Source organism: Colius striatus, chromosome 15, assembly GCF_028858725.1.
Source record: "Colius striatus isolate bColStr4 chromosome 15, bColStr4.1.hap1, whole genome shotgun sequence".
In the NCBI taxonomy this organism is placed as follows: Eukaryota; Metazoa; Chordata; class Aves; order Coliiformes; family Coliidae; genus Colius; species Colius striatus.
In genome coordinates, this window is record NC_084773.1 from 467034 (window position 1) to 481796 (window position 14763).

Consider the following 14763-nt stretch of genomic DNA (forward strand, 5'->3'; position numbering starts at 1 on the left):
GTCCCAGGGACAGTCCTTCACTCGGAATCAGGGTCGGGGCTTTGCGATTTGCGGAGAATTCTGACTGAGAAATGTATTAAGAAGAAGGGATAAAAAACCCCCCAGAAGTGTGGTGGTGGTAAACTTCTGCGGACAGGCGCGAGTAAAGCCCCTCTCGCTGAGTGCGGCGGGCTCGGAGCCGCCCTCGGATCCCGCCAGCGCCCCGGGGCGGGAGACGCAGATCTTACGGTACTACCTGAGCGCCCCGCGCCCGCTGCGGCCGCCTCCCCCCGGCGCGGCCCGTCCCGCCCGCGGGGTGCCCCGGAGCCAGGCCCGAGGCGCGGAGCGCTGCCCTCAGCTGCGCGCCGCCCGGAGCCCCGCCGGAGCCGTGCGCCGCGCCGGCCTCTCCCCGCTGAGGGGAGCGCCAGCCCTGCCGGGGGGAGGCGAGGCTGCGCCGGGGCCGGCACCTCGGCGGGGAGGGGAGAGGCGCTGCCCGCCCCCCCAGGGCTTTCCCGCTCGCCGCGGCCCCTCTAAGTCTGACGGAGCGCCGCCGCCGCCCACCGCAGCGCAGCGGCCCGGCGCAGGAGGGAGGCGCCGCGCGCGGCCCGACTGCCCGGCCGCCGCTGCTGAGGGGACAGCGGCCGCCTCCGCGCTGCCGGCGCCTCGGCTCCGCTCCCTGCCGCTCCGCTCCCTGCCGCTCCGCTCGCCGGCTCAGGTAGGAGCGGGAGCCCGGCACGGCCCGGCTCCGCCGGCGCGGGGGTGGGCTGCGAGGAGTGGCGACCCCCGGGGCTCCCCCGCGCTGAGGTGACCTTGAGGCGCGGGGCGGGGGGAGGCGGCCCGGAGGGCGGCGGGATGCGGCTGAGGGATGTTTTCGGGAGGGGAGTGGAGACGGCTCCGCCGAGGGCTCGCTGTGCGGGACGGGAGGGCTGCGCGGCGGAGAACCGCCTCACGCAAACCTGCGGTCCCGGTCTGTTTCAAGCGCGATGGTTTCTCTAGTGACGGGAGCAGGAGCGCGCGAGGCGGCGGGCAGAGGTGGCTGCCCCGGAGGCCCACGGGCCGGGAGCCGGCGGTGGGCAGCGCAGCCCCGCGCCCGCCCGCCCGCGGCACCGCGCTCCCCGGGCCAGGGACAGCGCCAACGCCGCGCCCCGCAGCACCGCGCCCCGCAGCACCGTGCCCATCGGCACCGTGCCCCGCAGCACCGCGCTCGGCAGCACCGCACCCCGCAGCACCGTGTCCCGCAGCACCGTGCCCCACAGCACCGTGCCCCGCAGCACCGCGCCCCGCAGCACCGCGCCCGGCAGCACCGTGCCCCGCAGCACCGCGCTCGGCAGCACCGCGCCCCGCAGCGCTGTGCCCCGCAGCGCCGTGCCCATCGGCACCGTGCCCCGCAGCACCGCACCCGGCAGCACCGTGTCCCGCAGCACCGTGCCCCACAGCACCGTGCCCCGCAGCACCGCGCCCCGCAGCACCGCGCCCGGCAGCACCGTGCCCCGCAGCGCTGTGCCCCGCAGCGCCGTGCCCATCGGCACCGTGCCCCGCAGCACCGCACCCGGCAGCACCGTGCCCCGCAGCACTGTGCCCCGCAGCACCGTGCCCATCGGCACCGTGCCCCACAGCACCACGCCCGGCAGCACCGCGCCCCGCAGCACCGTGCGCATAGGCACCATGCCCCGCAGCACTGCACCCCGCAGCACCGTGCCCGGCAACCGTGCCCCGCAGCACCGTGCCCCGCAGCACTGTGCCCTGCAGCACCGTACCCCTCAGCACCGTGCCCCACAGCACCGTGCCCTGCAGCACCGTACCCCTCAGCACCGTGCCCCACAGCACCGTGCCCTGCAGCACCGTGCCCCACAGCACCGCGCCCGGTGGAGGGCTGCGGCTGGCGGCGGCCCGAGGGACTCCGGGCACGGGCTCGGCTGGCCCGACAAGTTTCAGAAGGTGGTGACGCTTCTCTTGAGCAATGGGGAGAGTAAAAGGAGGTTTATGTCCCTCGGTCCCGCTGCCTCGGCAGGGTTGTGCGAGATGATGAGCGGATGGGAGCAGAAGCCACTCAGGCGCTCCGTCGCCGCCGTGTCCCCGAGCGGGGGAACTCTCCCGGCTCCTGCGCCTTCAGCCCAGCTCTGGTACGGCAGCTTGGGGCTTCTGAATTTATATACAGGATTTGTTTTGTGGTTTTTTTTCCACTGGAAGATTTAGATATGTTTTACAAGCAGTAGTTTTCAAAGCCTCGCAGTACTCCGGTGAATTAAGGGCACCTCAGAGCCGGAGAAAAACTGCGGCGGGAGGTAACTTTCCCTAGGTCACGCAGTAGATCACCCACTGAGGTGCCCCTGGATCCCGGCTGAGGTGTCTGCTGGAGTCCCCGTCCCTGCCACCTTTGCGTGGATGCCGCCAAGATGTGCTTCCCTGTCCTCACTCAGCATAATAGATTCTTTGTCTGAAATTTTCACTTAGGAGTCTGTACTAGAAATACAAGAGAACTAACACTGTCTTCTGTTATGTGTCTTTGAAAGGCCTGTTGTAGGAGGAGGAAAACTCTTTTTTACTCAATTAAACTGTCAAAAAGTTTACCGATTTCTGTGTCTCTTTTGCTGATCATTTTTGCTCGTGTTTTTTTCGTTCTTATTGTTATGCTGTTTATCACATTGCACCAACACAACCTAATCCTGTGCTAATACTCACTTTCTTTTCATTGAAAGTGAATTGTGTAGTAAAGTGATCTCTGAGAAACACGGATCCCAAGATAAAGTGCTGGGAAGATAGGCAAACTGATAGTGGTGTAGAGTTGGACTTGACTGCTGATGAAGTAAACTAAAATGTACGTTTATAAACAGTGTGAAAGTTGACACTGCTGTAACTCAATTGTCAAACAGTGAACCAAAATCTATTAAAGAAGAGCACTGATGTGTTGCTGGTAGGTACTGCAAGCCTGTGCTTACATAAGCAGTTCTTGGAAACCGAGGGGGGCTGCACACATGCCGTCATGTTTGCAAGTAGAAAAGTTTGCAGGTTGAAAGAAAAAACTATTTCACTGTGAGGGTGACAGAGCAGCGGAACAGGCTGCCCAGAGGGGGTGTGGAGGCTCCTTCTTTGGAGATCTTCAAGACCCACCTGGACATGTTCCTGTGTGACCTGATCTAGGTGACCCTGCTTCTGCAGGGGAGTTGGACTAGATGAACTCTAAAGGTCCCTTCCAACCCCTACCATTCTATGATTCTATGAAGTAGCACTTCATTTCTGATCATGTCCACTCATCTGCACCTGACTTGGGAGTGGTGACTCAAGTGCAGTTTGGCATTTTCATGCCTTTCATGTGCAGAAGTGGTTGCTTGTCTATGGCTGCGTGTCCTGCTAGCAGACTTGCTCAGTGTTCTTTCCCATGGCTTTATGATCTAAAGTTGAGCTCCATTTTAAAAAAACCCACATTGCTCTAAGTTCTTCTTAAAGCAAAAGAAGGCCTTAAATGTTGTTTGGTGTCAATATTCCCATTTTAACTTTCATGTTTAATGAGATGAACGTAGGATTTTGCTGCCTTTAGTGAGTATTTGATAGTATTACCAAGTATTGTCCTTTGCTTACAGGCTACAGATCCAGGACCACAGCCTCTTGATTATCTAGGTTACTGAATGTGATAGTAACCTAAAATGCTGGCATATGTCTCTCTACCCAAACTATATTGTTTAACCACTTAATGGCCTATTTCCTGATTATGCTGAGTAAATGTTTATTGCTTTTGACAAGCTCCATGGGTCTTGTAGTGCTGTCACCTCAACACAATTCGTTGTGGAGAAGTGCAATGATGGGAGTGAATGGACCTTTATTATACCCAGTGAATTTGGTTGGGTTTAACTCAAATCGGCATTTGGTGTTATGCCTCAGGGAACACCTCCCAGCCTTTCCTATGAGTCTCCACCATGTCCCATATTAGACAATATAGGCACCTCAAGTAGCATTAGCTACCTCTTTGTAGATAGCTGAGTCAAACCTGGTGCATTTGTCCAGTTCCTTATCCTTTGTTAGCTAAGAATCAGATCACCCTTTGTTAGCTAAGAATCAGATCACTTACCACAGTAACATCAGTGATGTGAGAGAGAGTAGGACTATTTGTCTGAATTCAGGTAATCCTCTAGGTGCTAGCTTAGAGTTTATCATCTGCAGCAACACTCCCTGCATATTCTGGTTATTTGCCCAAAACTTATAATAGGTAGTTTGAAGTATAGCATGTGAGGTTAAAAGGAAAATTCAGATACTCAAAATACCCTGAAACTTGCATTGTGACTTCAGAATAGGTGCAAGATGATTCTTGCAGTTGAGGCAAAATAATCTGTGCTGTCAGTGGGGTGAAAGTAGAGTAACTGTGCAAGAGTTAAGTGATTGTTTTAGGGGCACTCAGATAAGAGATGATAGCGGAGGATATAGTTGGGAATGGGATGAATGTTTAAACAAAACTGTGTGGCTGCTGAAGTCTTTTAAAATAAAACATTGGCATGAAGCTGGGACTTTGGTGGAGCTTACCTCAGAATGTGTGTCAGGGGTACTTCAGAGTTCTGTTTAAAAACAAAGCTTTACCTCCAATGTGTACTGTGCAGTGAATGCATTTCACAAAGTGCAATGTGGAACTTGAGGTGTCCTTTGAAGGAAAAAAATACATAAAAACTAAGTAAAGTATAAATGCAAACTATTTTAATAAATAAATAGAAGAGTTTCAGTAATCTGTAAAGTTAAAGGTCTAAAATCTTTGAGAAAGGAAGAGTGAGCATGCACAAAGAATATTGACGTGTCATAGGATAACAGATGTGACAGTAATGAGTGTGATAGTGGCTGAGATACATGTGGCTCTCAATATATTCATGCTGCAAAATTGTCAGTTACAACAGAAAGGCTGATTTTTTTATTCCAAAGCCCCATCTGAAAAAGTTTCGTCTTCCCTAAACAAAGTTATTTAGTAGTGAAATATTTCAGACTTCCATTTTAGAGGTGTGACCAACTCTTTGACACGTCTTTGATCTGATGCAGCACATCCTAAGCGACGTGTTAACTGGCGTTTTCCTGGGTCGCTGCCCACGCAGCAGCATGGACTTGGATCTGAGGGTCATTATGTAAAAGGCCTTGTTTTCACATATTTCAAACCTTATGGTCAGAATTCTTGAATATTTTGTAACATATAAATAAAATAGCTGGTGTGCTGCAGGGACGCCCTCCACACTCTGGAATGTAAACCAGAAAGGCTTTAAATGTCTCTTGGAGGCAGAAGTTGCTACATATTTTACACATGCAATAGGAAATGGTTTTGGAGCATTCGTTGCATACCTTTGTGCAGCCTGGATGGGTTCCTGTATGACCTACTCTAGGGGGTCCTGCTCTGGCAGGGGAGTTGCACTGGGTGGGCTTTCGAGGTGCCTTGCAGCCCTTGAGATTCTGTGATGCTGTGAAAAAACATCACTTCTGCAGGGCCTGAGTTTCTTCAGCCCTCATAGCCTCAATAGCAATTCTCTTGTGGAACCTTATTTATCCGCTGTCAGATGTTTCTCTCCTCTGATTTAAAGGCCTCATGTTGCTTGCAGCTTTTAAAGTCTTCCTATCCTTCCTATTTCAAAGCCAAGTGTCCCAAGAGCTGCTGAGCCATATTTGGAATGCCAGATATCTGTGAAGGCAAAGGTGTGGTGCGATTTCTGAATGTCTGTGAGAGAGCATTGTGAACTAGGCAGTACAGTTGCCATGATCCAAGAACCTTTGCACAATGCGTTTAGTCATTCTGTGGTGGAACACCTTCAAAAAGTAATAGCACTGCATCTTTCAGAACCAAAACTTCTTTCCTTGGTGCTTGTTGTGAAGCTTCTTCTGCCTGCATGTAGCAGTCTGATGATGTATGCTTTGTGTATATATGGAGACCATCTCCAAACTATTGCATTTGCCAATTCATCAAGGAAGGGTTGATGTTAATTGTCAGAGAGACAGGATTTGGAGCTGCAAGACTGAGTCACATTTCTCTCTCATGTCCACCAAGCTTCTCAACAGTTTGTCCTTGGATGTGCACTTCTAGTTTTTCAAATGAAGCCCAGAATACCAAAGCTGTCTATGTTCAGCATTTGTATTTCTAGGCTGAAGAAGTTGTTAATTCCATAGTGTTTGGAGAATTACCTGTAGCCTAATCTATTTATTAACATGACTAAAATAATTTATATTGAACTTCATGAAAAATATGTCCAGTATAAAATCATCCATCAAGGATGAACATTGCTTGAAAATCCTGCAGCTGCTGATGTCTGCTCCATATTATGTGCATCTTCTCTTCAACTGCTTTAGGATTCATGAGTTTTCTGATGAACAGAGTGTTTTTCCTGGTTAGCAGTGAGGCTAACACCTAGCATATTCCTTTGATATCTCATTATAAGCAGGAGATACTTTCCAAGCCTCTGGATAGCTTTACTGTGCAGAAGTTACAGTGTCACCTTGAATATATTTACTGATCAGACATATTCCATCCTGCATATTGTGTAGCAGTTCTTCATCAGTGGAAGTTATTCCCACTAGTGAGAAATCTGTCATGGAAGGTGGGATTGCATTCGGCAGAATGTACAAAATAGGCCCATGTATTAAGCTATTAATCATTTCAGTTTCTGTGATGCAGGTATTTTCTTGGTATTTTAAACCTTTTTGTTTATAAACAAACTATAGCATTTAAGAGGACTGAAATTATAGGAGTTTTGTTTTCAGGGAATGCTCTTTGTAACCAGAACTGGAAATTCCCAATAGGTTTATGTGTTCCTAGAAAGTTTTCCAATAGATGTCTCAAAATGCTTTTAAGCAGCAGTGTTAAATGAGGAGATCTGTGATAATCAAAAGCAGAAAAGTGTTCATTGCTATCATCAGATTTCTCAGCATTTCTGTGATGGCAGTTGCTGCTGCTTAAGCTGAATTCAGTTTATTCAATAAAAGTTAACATTTTGATTCTTTGTGATCTGAGCAAGTTGGTCTTTGCATTTCTAGGTGCTAGACTACAGTCACAGTCAAAGCAAAATGGTAGTTTTGAGAATCATCTTACACAAGACAAACTAGCTGGTAGCAATATTAGGTGTATATACAACTGATTTGCTGCACAGAACTTGTAGTCTAAAGTTCAAATGCAATTTTTAATGCATTGCTTCATTCTGCGAAATGTAAACGTTCAGCAGCATTTTTTCACCGTGGGAGGTATTTTTACTAGCTTTAAATCAGTTTTCGTGGCCTAAAAATAGAAGATTAGCACGAGTTTTGGCCTATAAATAGCAAACAATTACATGAAGGCAAAATGTCAACATTCTGTCTGGAAAAGAGCTGTTCAATGTTATTGGGTTTTTCTCAATTAGAATAGGTACCAAGCATCCAAAAGCCCTGACAAAAATGAGGCCATTTTTACTTGGTTAACTGTGCACGTGTCATGTGCATTCCAGAATCATTCTGGAAGAGGCAGAGTGATTCTTCTTGAAAGCTTAAATACTCTGAAAAACTAATGTTCTATACTGTAGCCCTGCTGATACTGTGTCAGGTGCTAAAGAATTTGAGAGCAATAGGAACAAGAAAATGCCATTATGGTCTGTGAGGGTTGGTGTTAATAGGTTTGTTTCCTACAGAAGACACAGTATTATGTTGCTTTTTGTGTGGCCCAGCAGTGTTCCCATCATATTTTGGTTTGGCACTTGTAACATTTATTGCTCCCTAGCTGAATAAGATGACAAGACAGAGTTGCATTTACTGTGAATGTTCTTGTGATTTTTTTTCCCCCCTCTTTCTAGGTTTTGCAGGTTTCTGGACAGTAGAGAGAAATGGAAAAGTTACTTTATGTGTGGCACTTCTGTTACACATCCTGGATGACATATTAAAAACTACCATTATAATATCTGTTATGTACAGTGGCTTCCAGATCCCTTCCAGCAGAACTCAGCTGATCTCTATGTGGTACTTTTGCCAAATTTCTAGGTGTACACTTGCTCTGCTTGCAGTTTACCTTTCAATGAGCTCTTTAATAGGTTAAGTTTTATTTGAATACGTTAAGTTTTATTCCCTTATGAAATTTGTTAACACAGCCAGCTGCCAGATGTGTTCTTGCCGGGTGCTGCGTGAAACTGCATCCCATTGGCAGTGAATTTTAGTCACTGCTTTTAATTTGTGTGGCAGTTTGGTTTTTTTTTAAGAAACTGCACCCAGTAAGCTGCAAAGTCATGTCAGTGCCCTGCTAAGCTGTGCTCTCCTATCAGTCCTTACGTCTCATGGCAATATCGTGGTGGACAGCTACTGAAAGCCTTCTGGGTTTTCAGGCTGCTGGAACCCTGATACTGGGATTTCCATCTTCAGTATGCTGCTTACTGTATCAAAAAGGAAATTACATTGGCTTGATGCTTTGATGATGTTCAGGCACTTAATCCTTCAGGTGCTTACGTGATGATTTAACTTGTTTCAGCATCTTCCTCACTATAAAAGGGAGGCGGATTGGCTTGCAGTTTTCTCAAGCCAGACTTGCTCCTGCTTTTGAAGTTGCATATTATTTTTGCCTCTCCATAGTCCTGTGGGAACTTTACTCTTCCTTCGTGCATTATTGAATATCATAGCTAATGTTTGGGGATGGCTTTAGGTAATTCCTTAAGTACTCTGCAGTGAACTTCATCGTTCTCTGTCAAACTGAGTACGTCTGGCTTCTTTCAGTATGTTTTAGCCTTTTTTTTTTTGTTCAGGTCTATAGTCCCATCTTCTTGGTAAAAATCACTTCAGATTTTTTTTTTACTTTTCATTATCCTGTAGTAGAGACATTAAAAGACTATGAAGTCTTTTAATATATATATACTTCAGCTACCTCCCTACTTTTAATATATATAAATACTCCAGTACCTCACTATACTTCACTACTTTTAATATATGAAATACTTCAGCTTTCTCTTAACCATCTGTGATTCTCTCTCCTTTCCCATTAAATCCTGGAACCTCTGCTTATCTTTGTCTCCCACTTCTGCTGTATTTATAGATCTTTTACTGTTACCTTTTTACGCCCCTTATTAGTTGTTGATACTTTTGTATGTTGGTTCACCTGGATCGCACGTGGGACGTTTTTGCCGTTCTTTGCTACCTGTTCTTTGTTAAATACTCATTTCACCTTTTGTAAAATCTCAAAGCCTTTAAGGACTCTGGATGTACCACCAATAGTCTATTTCAACGCTTCCTATATTCCCTCTGCACTAAGGTAATCTGTTGCACTATTTTATGCAGGCCTTGCTGATAACTATCAGTTTTCCTGAACTTCTTGATGTTGTCTTCAAGAGATGTTACAAACCATTTAGCTGAGTTTGCTGGAGTTGCTGCCCTGAATTCCACTTCTTTTTTTGGTGCTTTTTTAACATCTTCCTTTCCATGTGCTAGTGAATTCTCTTGACTTGTGATAATTCTCACCTGAAATGTTCTACAGCCCATAAAGTCTCAGCTAAGGCTTTCCTGTTAATCAGAGTAAAATACAACTGCAGTGTTAGTAATGTCTGCCATGTTCATAACTTTATTTTGTTAGCACAGCTCTGCCTTGATGAAACACCATGTTTCTTCCTCAAGGGAGCAGCATGTATGTGATGTCTAGGGCATGGATCAGGGGAACTAAGACTCAGTGGTTTTACTTGCTTTTTAAGAGCTATTTTCTGCCTTCATACCAGTTCCTTGCCTTTACTGGGCTGTTGTTTCAGATTAATAATGAAACCGTTGGAGTATGTACCTAATGTACATATTTCAAGGGTTAATTCATCACTATCTGCAAAACTAGTGAGGATTTTGGATAGAAAATGTTGTTTTAGGTGCAAAATGCTGTCTGTGTCTACAAGACAGTTCTAATGTTATTAAAAAAAATACTATTAAAGCCACTTAAGTGAAGTGTAGTAGGTTATAGGTAGGCACAACCAACCAAATCTCTTCTTGGTGTAAAACCATCAAGTTTTCAGATATTCTTGCAGTCACGGTTCTGGGAACCCATGCATTTCAAGTAGAAGAACCTGCATAGGCCATAACACCCTTTCAGTTAAAATTTCTTCCTGCTCTAGGGATTGAAAACCACATTTGTAAACTTAGCCCTAAGTGTTGTGTTCTTGTCGAGAGACCATTTCCAAGTAATATTTATGGTCTGATTGTTAAGTAAGTTATACATAAGGCAGTAGAAGTATTTATTGTATTAAGAGTAGGATTTTTAAGAAGAGGAGGAATGGAAGCCAAATGGAATTTTTAGTCCTGTTGGCTTGTCAATGGGATTTGTGCATCTGTAAGTTGGATGTTTTGAAAATTGCACTCTAAATTGATGACTAATGGAGATCTTCCTATGATAATGGCTTACAAGTTGCCATTAATAATTCAACTGAAGATTATGGGAGTCTGGTTCTGTACCTCCTGAAAGTGATGAAAAGTTTCTCTCATTGATTTTAGTGGCTTTGGGTTGTGTTGTTAGGTTGTTCTGATGAAACAATGTGCTTTTGGGGGATGATTTTGCCCCTTCCAATGCATCTAGGTAGCCATACCTGAGTGAGTTACAGGAGGAATAGAGATGGGAATCTTCTTTGATACTGTTCATGTACAAGTATTTACAAGGAGGTATTAGACCCTATTCTCCTGAGCGCACAAAGAATCAGGTAAAGTGAGTTTCCCTCTGCTAGCTTCCCATAGCAAAAGCTCAGGGGGAGATTTCCTTGGGAAGAGAAGTGGGAGGTGGGCTGTACTGTAGCTGTTACTACTGTGCAGCAAAGGCTCTGCATCAAATGAAACAGCAGCAGTGCCCTGCCTTTCCTCCCAGCCTCCCTCCGTCACGACACAGGCACGTCTGATGCCGCAGCCTTTGCTGTTACGCGCCGCTGAGGAGCTGCCTGTTTTCATCATTCCTTCTCTTTCTTTGTCTTTTACTCTCTGCCTCTCCTTCATTTTAGCCCTCTTTTTCCATTCTCAAGGAATATCTAGATGAATCCTATCCCCTTAAACCACTGGAACTGTAGTATTTGTTGTTGCTGTGGATGGAAGCATGCCCGTTCCAGCTGTTTTAATAGAAGGATGTCATTTAAACCTGCTGGTTTTAGCAAGGCAGATTTTCAAACACCCCAGAAGCACAGCACAAGTTGGGTAATCTGTGTACACGTATAAAAAATAGAAGCCCCACATATATATTTCTGGAGAACATAAAAGCGATTAAATAAAATCCAGTGGGTCACTGGTGGTGTTAATAAAGCAGATAAAATATAGAGAGATTTTTAGGCAGATGTGGATTTTTCCTCATCATATCAATACCCATGGAAAGAGATTGCTTAGTCAGAACAAAGATTTGTGAAAATATGTTCCTGAGCAGCTCAAAGATGAGCTGAATGGTCCAGATTCCTCTGCAGAGGAAAGAGATTTTTTTTTTCCTAAATGAAGATACAGAGGTGCTGGTGTTGAACTGGAAGTCACCTGGAAGTATTTTTGTCTTCTCACAACACTATTCAGTGCCTGTTAGCAGTCTGCCTCTCCGCAGCAGAAGTGGGAGTGCAGCACTGATGGCTTTTCAGGTTGAATAAAATTCAACTTCAGATGTGACTCTGCCTGAATTTGTCTGTCAGGGGATAGGGGTATTGCACACTGCAGGACTCTTGGGGAAGTTGAAGTGAACACTTCTGAGTTTGTATGTTAGTGTTTAGTTCCTATGTGAATGCTTTCTTCAGTGCAGGGGGGAGAGGCATTTTCAACCTGTTGTTAGACCTCTGGCTTCAGAACATTCCTCTAATTCTGCCTTAGTTTTATTCTTTTTGCATATTCCCGTGTAAACTTGGTGAAAGCAGTATGAGATTGGAGGAGTTTATGATACCCATGCTGATATTAAACCAGTGACTTCTGGAAGTAAATTGTAGCTTTGCTGTATGAGGGGAAGGTATATAGAAAGAAAAGCCATAGGATGACTATAAGTGTTGGACAATAAAACGGGAACAAAAAGCTTTCTATAAATAGTGGTGTGGTCCCAGTTCAGTGAAGTGCTTAAGCATATGCCTAATTCCCTCCTTGTTCATCAAAGCACTTACATGTGCGTTTGAATTCTGCTGAAAGAAGGCATTAACCATCAGGAGCAAGTGCTTGCTTGAATTAGGGCTGCATCTGTGTGGACAGACATGGAAAGAAGGATGGTTTTCTTCACCATGAAAGTGGTATGGAGTGAGCCTTTGTGGCATAATGTTTTCTATGAAGTCTCTGACATAGTGCGTTGGAGAACTACTGGACATCAAAGTATTAGAAAGTAATTGTGTTCAGATAGTCCAAAAATTATGTTCTGTTGCTGTTTGCAAATTGGTCAGACTTAGTGCCAGCTGCTGCCTTTGTAATTGTCTACTAAGGGGAATTTCCAATTTCCTAGTAAAACTAATACAATGAGGATTTTCCTCATAACAACAGTGAAGCAGGTTGTACTCAGGAATTCAAGGCAATGGCTTCTCAATCCAGGTACCCCAGTTGCCACTCTGTCAAGGAGTTTTCAGATACATATAAACACCATTTTAGTTCCCATTCTTTTTTGAGTTACCCTCTAACAAAGGTTTATTTTCTCAGAAAATATTTGGCACCTATTTTCTTCAGATGAAATCTAGTTAACCATTTCAATTTTTCAAAAGATTAGTAACTTTTGAACCTCTTCTTCAGAGATTCTAACTAGTTTTTAGTCATCTTGTCTCTGAAAAGGCTCCACATAATGTTACCAGTGGTTGTGATAGCTGGCTGGATTGATCAGAAGGCAGTGCTTCAAAAGTGTATCTCTATCAGGCTAACATAATGGAAATATACTGCTGGGGTTTTTTAATATATAGCAGGGACATCTACAGCTAACCAGACAGTTTTTTCATTTGTAGGAGTATGGAGCTTATAAAAATTACATTTCTATTGGGATGGAAACCTCAGTGTGTCACTCCTTGGTAGGGACTGTGAGGTGCAGACTTGGCTTTTGAGAAACCTGCTTCAGGTCTCTGCTCTGATTGACAGCCCAACTTTCACACCTCAGATCACTCAAAATTAATCAGAGCCAGGATTCCCCAAATGCATCTCAGTGTATTGGTTCTGGGAGTCACCTTCACAGCTAGGGTACTTCCTGAGATTGTTCTTTCCAGTGAGAGTGTGAGTGCAATAGGTAAGTAGCAATAGGTAGTAGCTGGACTTCTGATAAAGTGAAATTTTGACCCAAGAAATTGTTCTGATGTTTTAATGAAACAGAATGGCCATGTTGATTTGGCACACAGTATTCTCCAAGCTAAAGAGCCCCAGCTCTCTCAGTCACAGTGCTAGAGCGTGCTGCCTTTGCTTTGTGTACTTCACTGCTTTTCTCTTGAGCAAATCTCTGTGTGCGTGTGTGTGTGTGTGTGTTTGTAAAAACATTCTAATCTGGATCTTTACTTTGGAAGTTGTAAAGGAGTTTTGTAGTTTGAACCACATCAAGTCTATAAAGTCATAATATGCTCATGTATATGTGTAATAAAGTTGAAATATTTCAATTGTATAATTAAAAACACCCTTCTGTAAAAGTTGGAGTGAAAGTCCCTTGTGGCTTTACATTATATTTGATTAGAGGAGATATAGCTTTGAAGAAATGCCATTTTGATCTGATTCAAAGGTCAACTGTTACAAATAATGGTTAATGTTATAATGTTCTTTTAGTTTATGTGCTATGTGTGGCACTTCAAGTTGTACAAAATAAGCTTTGTCTCTTTTGAACTTCCTATGGTCTGAATGGCAGTTTCTGTAGCAAGGGTCACAATATCTGTTAGAAAGAGGATCAAAATATGAAAATCACTCTGTAGAATGACATTCTGTTAAAATTTATGAAATTATACAATGGGATGTGATCAAACAGGTTGGCAGATAAGAGGCTGACCTTCGTGAAGTAACTGAGTAACTTGCAGTAGGATATTGCTGTGGAAATGACGGATTAGATTGGAAGTAAACTGACAAAGTGTTTGATGATCTGATGTTGATCCAGTTTTGCGAAATGCAAGTCTCTAACAAGCTGCTTCTGCAAAACACTGGCAGTATGTTCTGGTTTGGTTGGTTTTTTTTTCAATGAAATGCTCAGGAGCTGTTTTGTTTAGGTGCTGTGGCAAATGAATTCTTTAATTATTTAGTCCAATGATGGAGCTAGAGGCACTTAAATCTCAACTCAAGGAGAACGAAGAACATTTTTAAGCTATCTATCAAGTACCACTACTGATTTTAATTACTAGAATCTTACAATCTTTGATTATGAAAAAAAAATCCAAGAAACTGAATCCCCTTCTGTTACTCCTTTCATTTTTGGGATAGGATTTTGGTATGTGTTAGAGGATATTCTGACTAATGTTGAACAAAGTGATCATGATTTTTAAGTATTTTTCACTAAATAAAGGATAAGGCAGTGGGGAAACAGAGTCAGTATTTCCTGTGCAATCCCTTCTGTGTGTTTCTCTGCAGAGAGCTTTCACCAGATTTTAACTTAAGCAGGCTTCATCAGTTGGACACATTTTCCTCTTTCCCTTCCTCCACCTCCTTGGGAAATTGAAATCAAATTGCATTGTGTAGCAGATTAGTGGTGAGTTGAGTAATCAGCTTGTAGAGGCAGTGATGGCCTAGGAGCTTGGTTGTAAGTTCCCACCCCACTCAATCCAGTGATGTGACTTTTTCCTAGACACTTTCTGTCTGAGATGACCGACAAGTGGCTATGGCAGCCATATAGACATGTACGTGTAAGCGTAGAAATACGAGAGTAAGACTGCAACAAGGAGAGAAAAAATGTATCTGTCAATTCACAGT

The 14763-nt window shown here is 44.7% G+C and overlaps 1 protein-coding gene across 4 annotated transcripts in view; it reads left to right on the top strand.

The window, feature by feature from the left end:
- The first annotated feature begins 589 nt into the window (after positions 1-589).
- ATP2B2 (ATPase plasma membrane Ca2+ transporting 2) overlaps positions 590-14763 on the top strand; it is a 447770-nt gene continuing 433596 nt past the window's right edge. For all 4 annotated transcript variants that reach the window (XM_062007951.1, XM_062007952.1, XM_062007953.1 and 1 more), the window contains exon 1: positions 590-694. The gene's annotated coding sequence lies outside the window, so the exon portion shown is untranslated. The remainder of the gene's footprint in view (positions 695-14763) is intronic.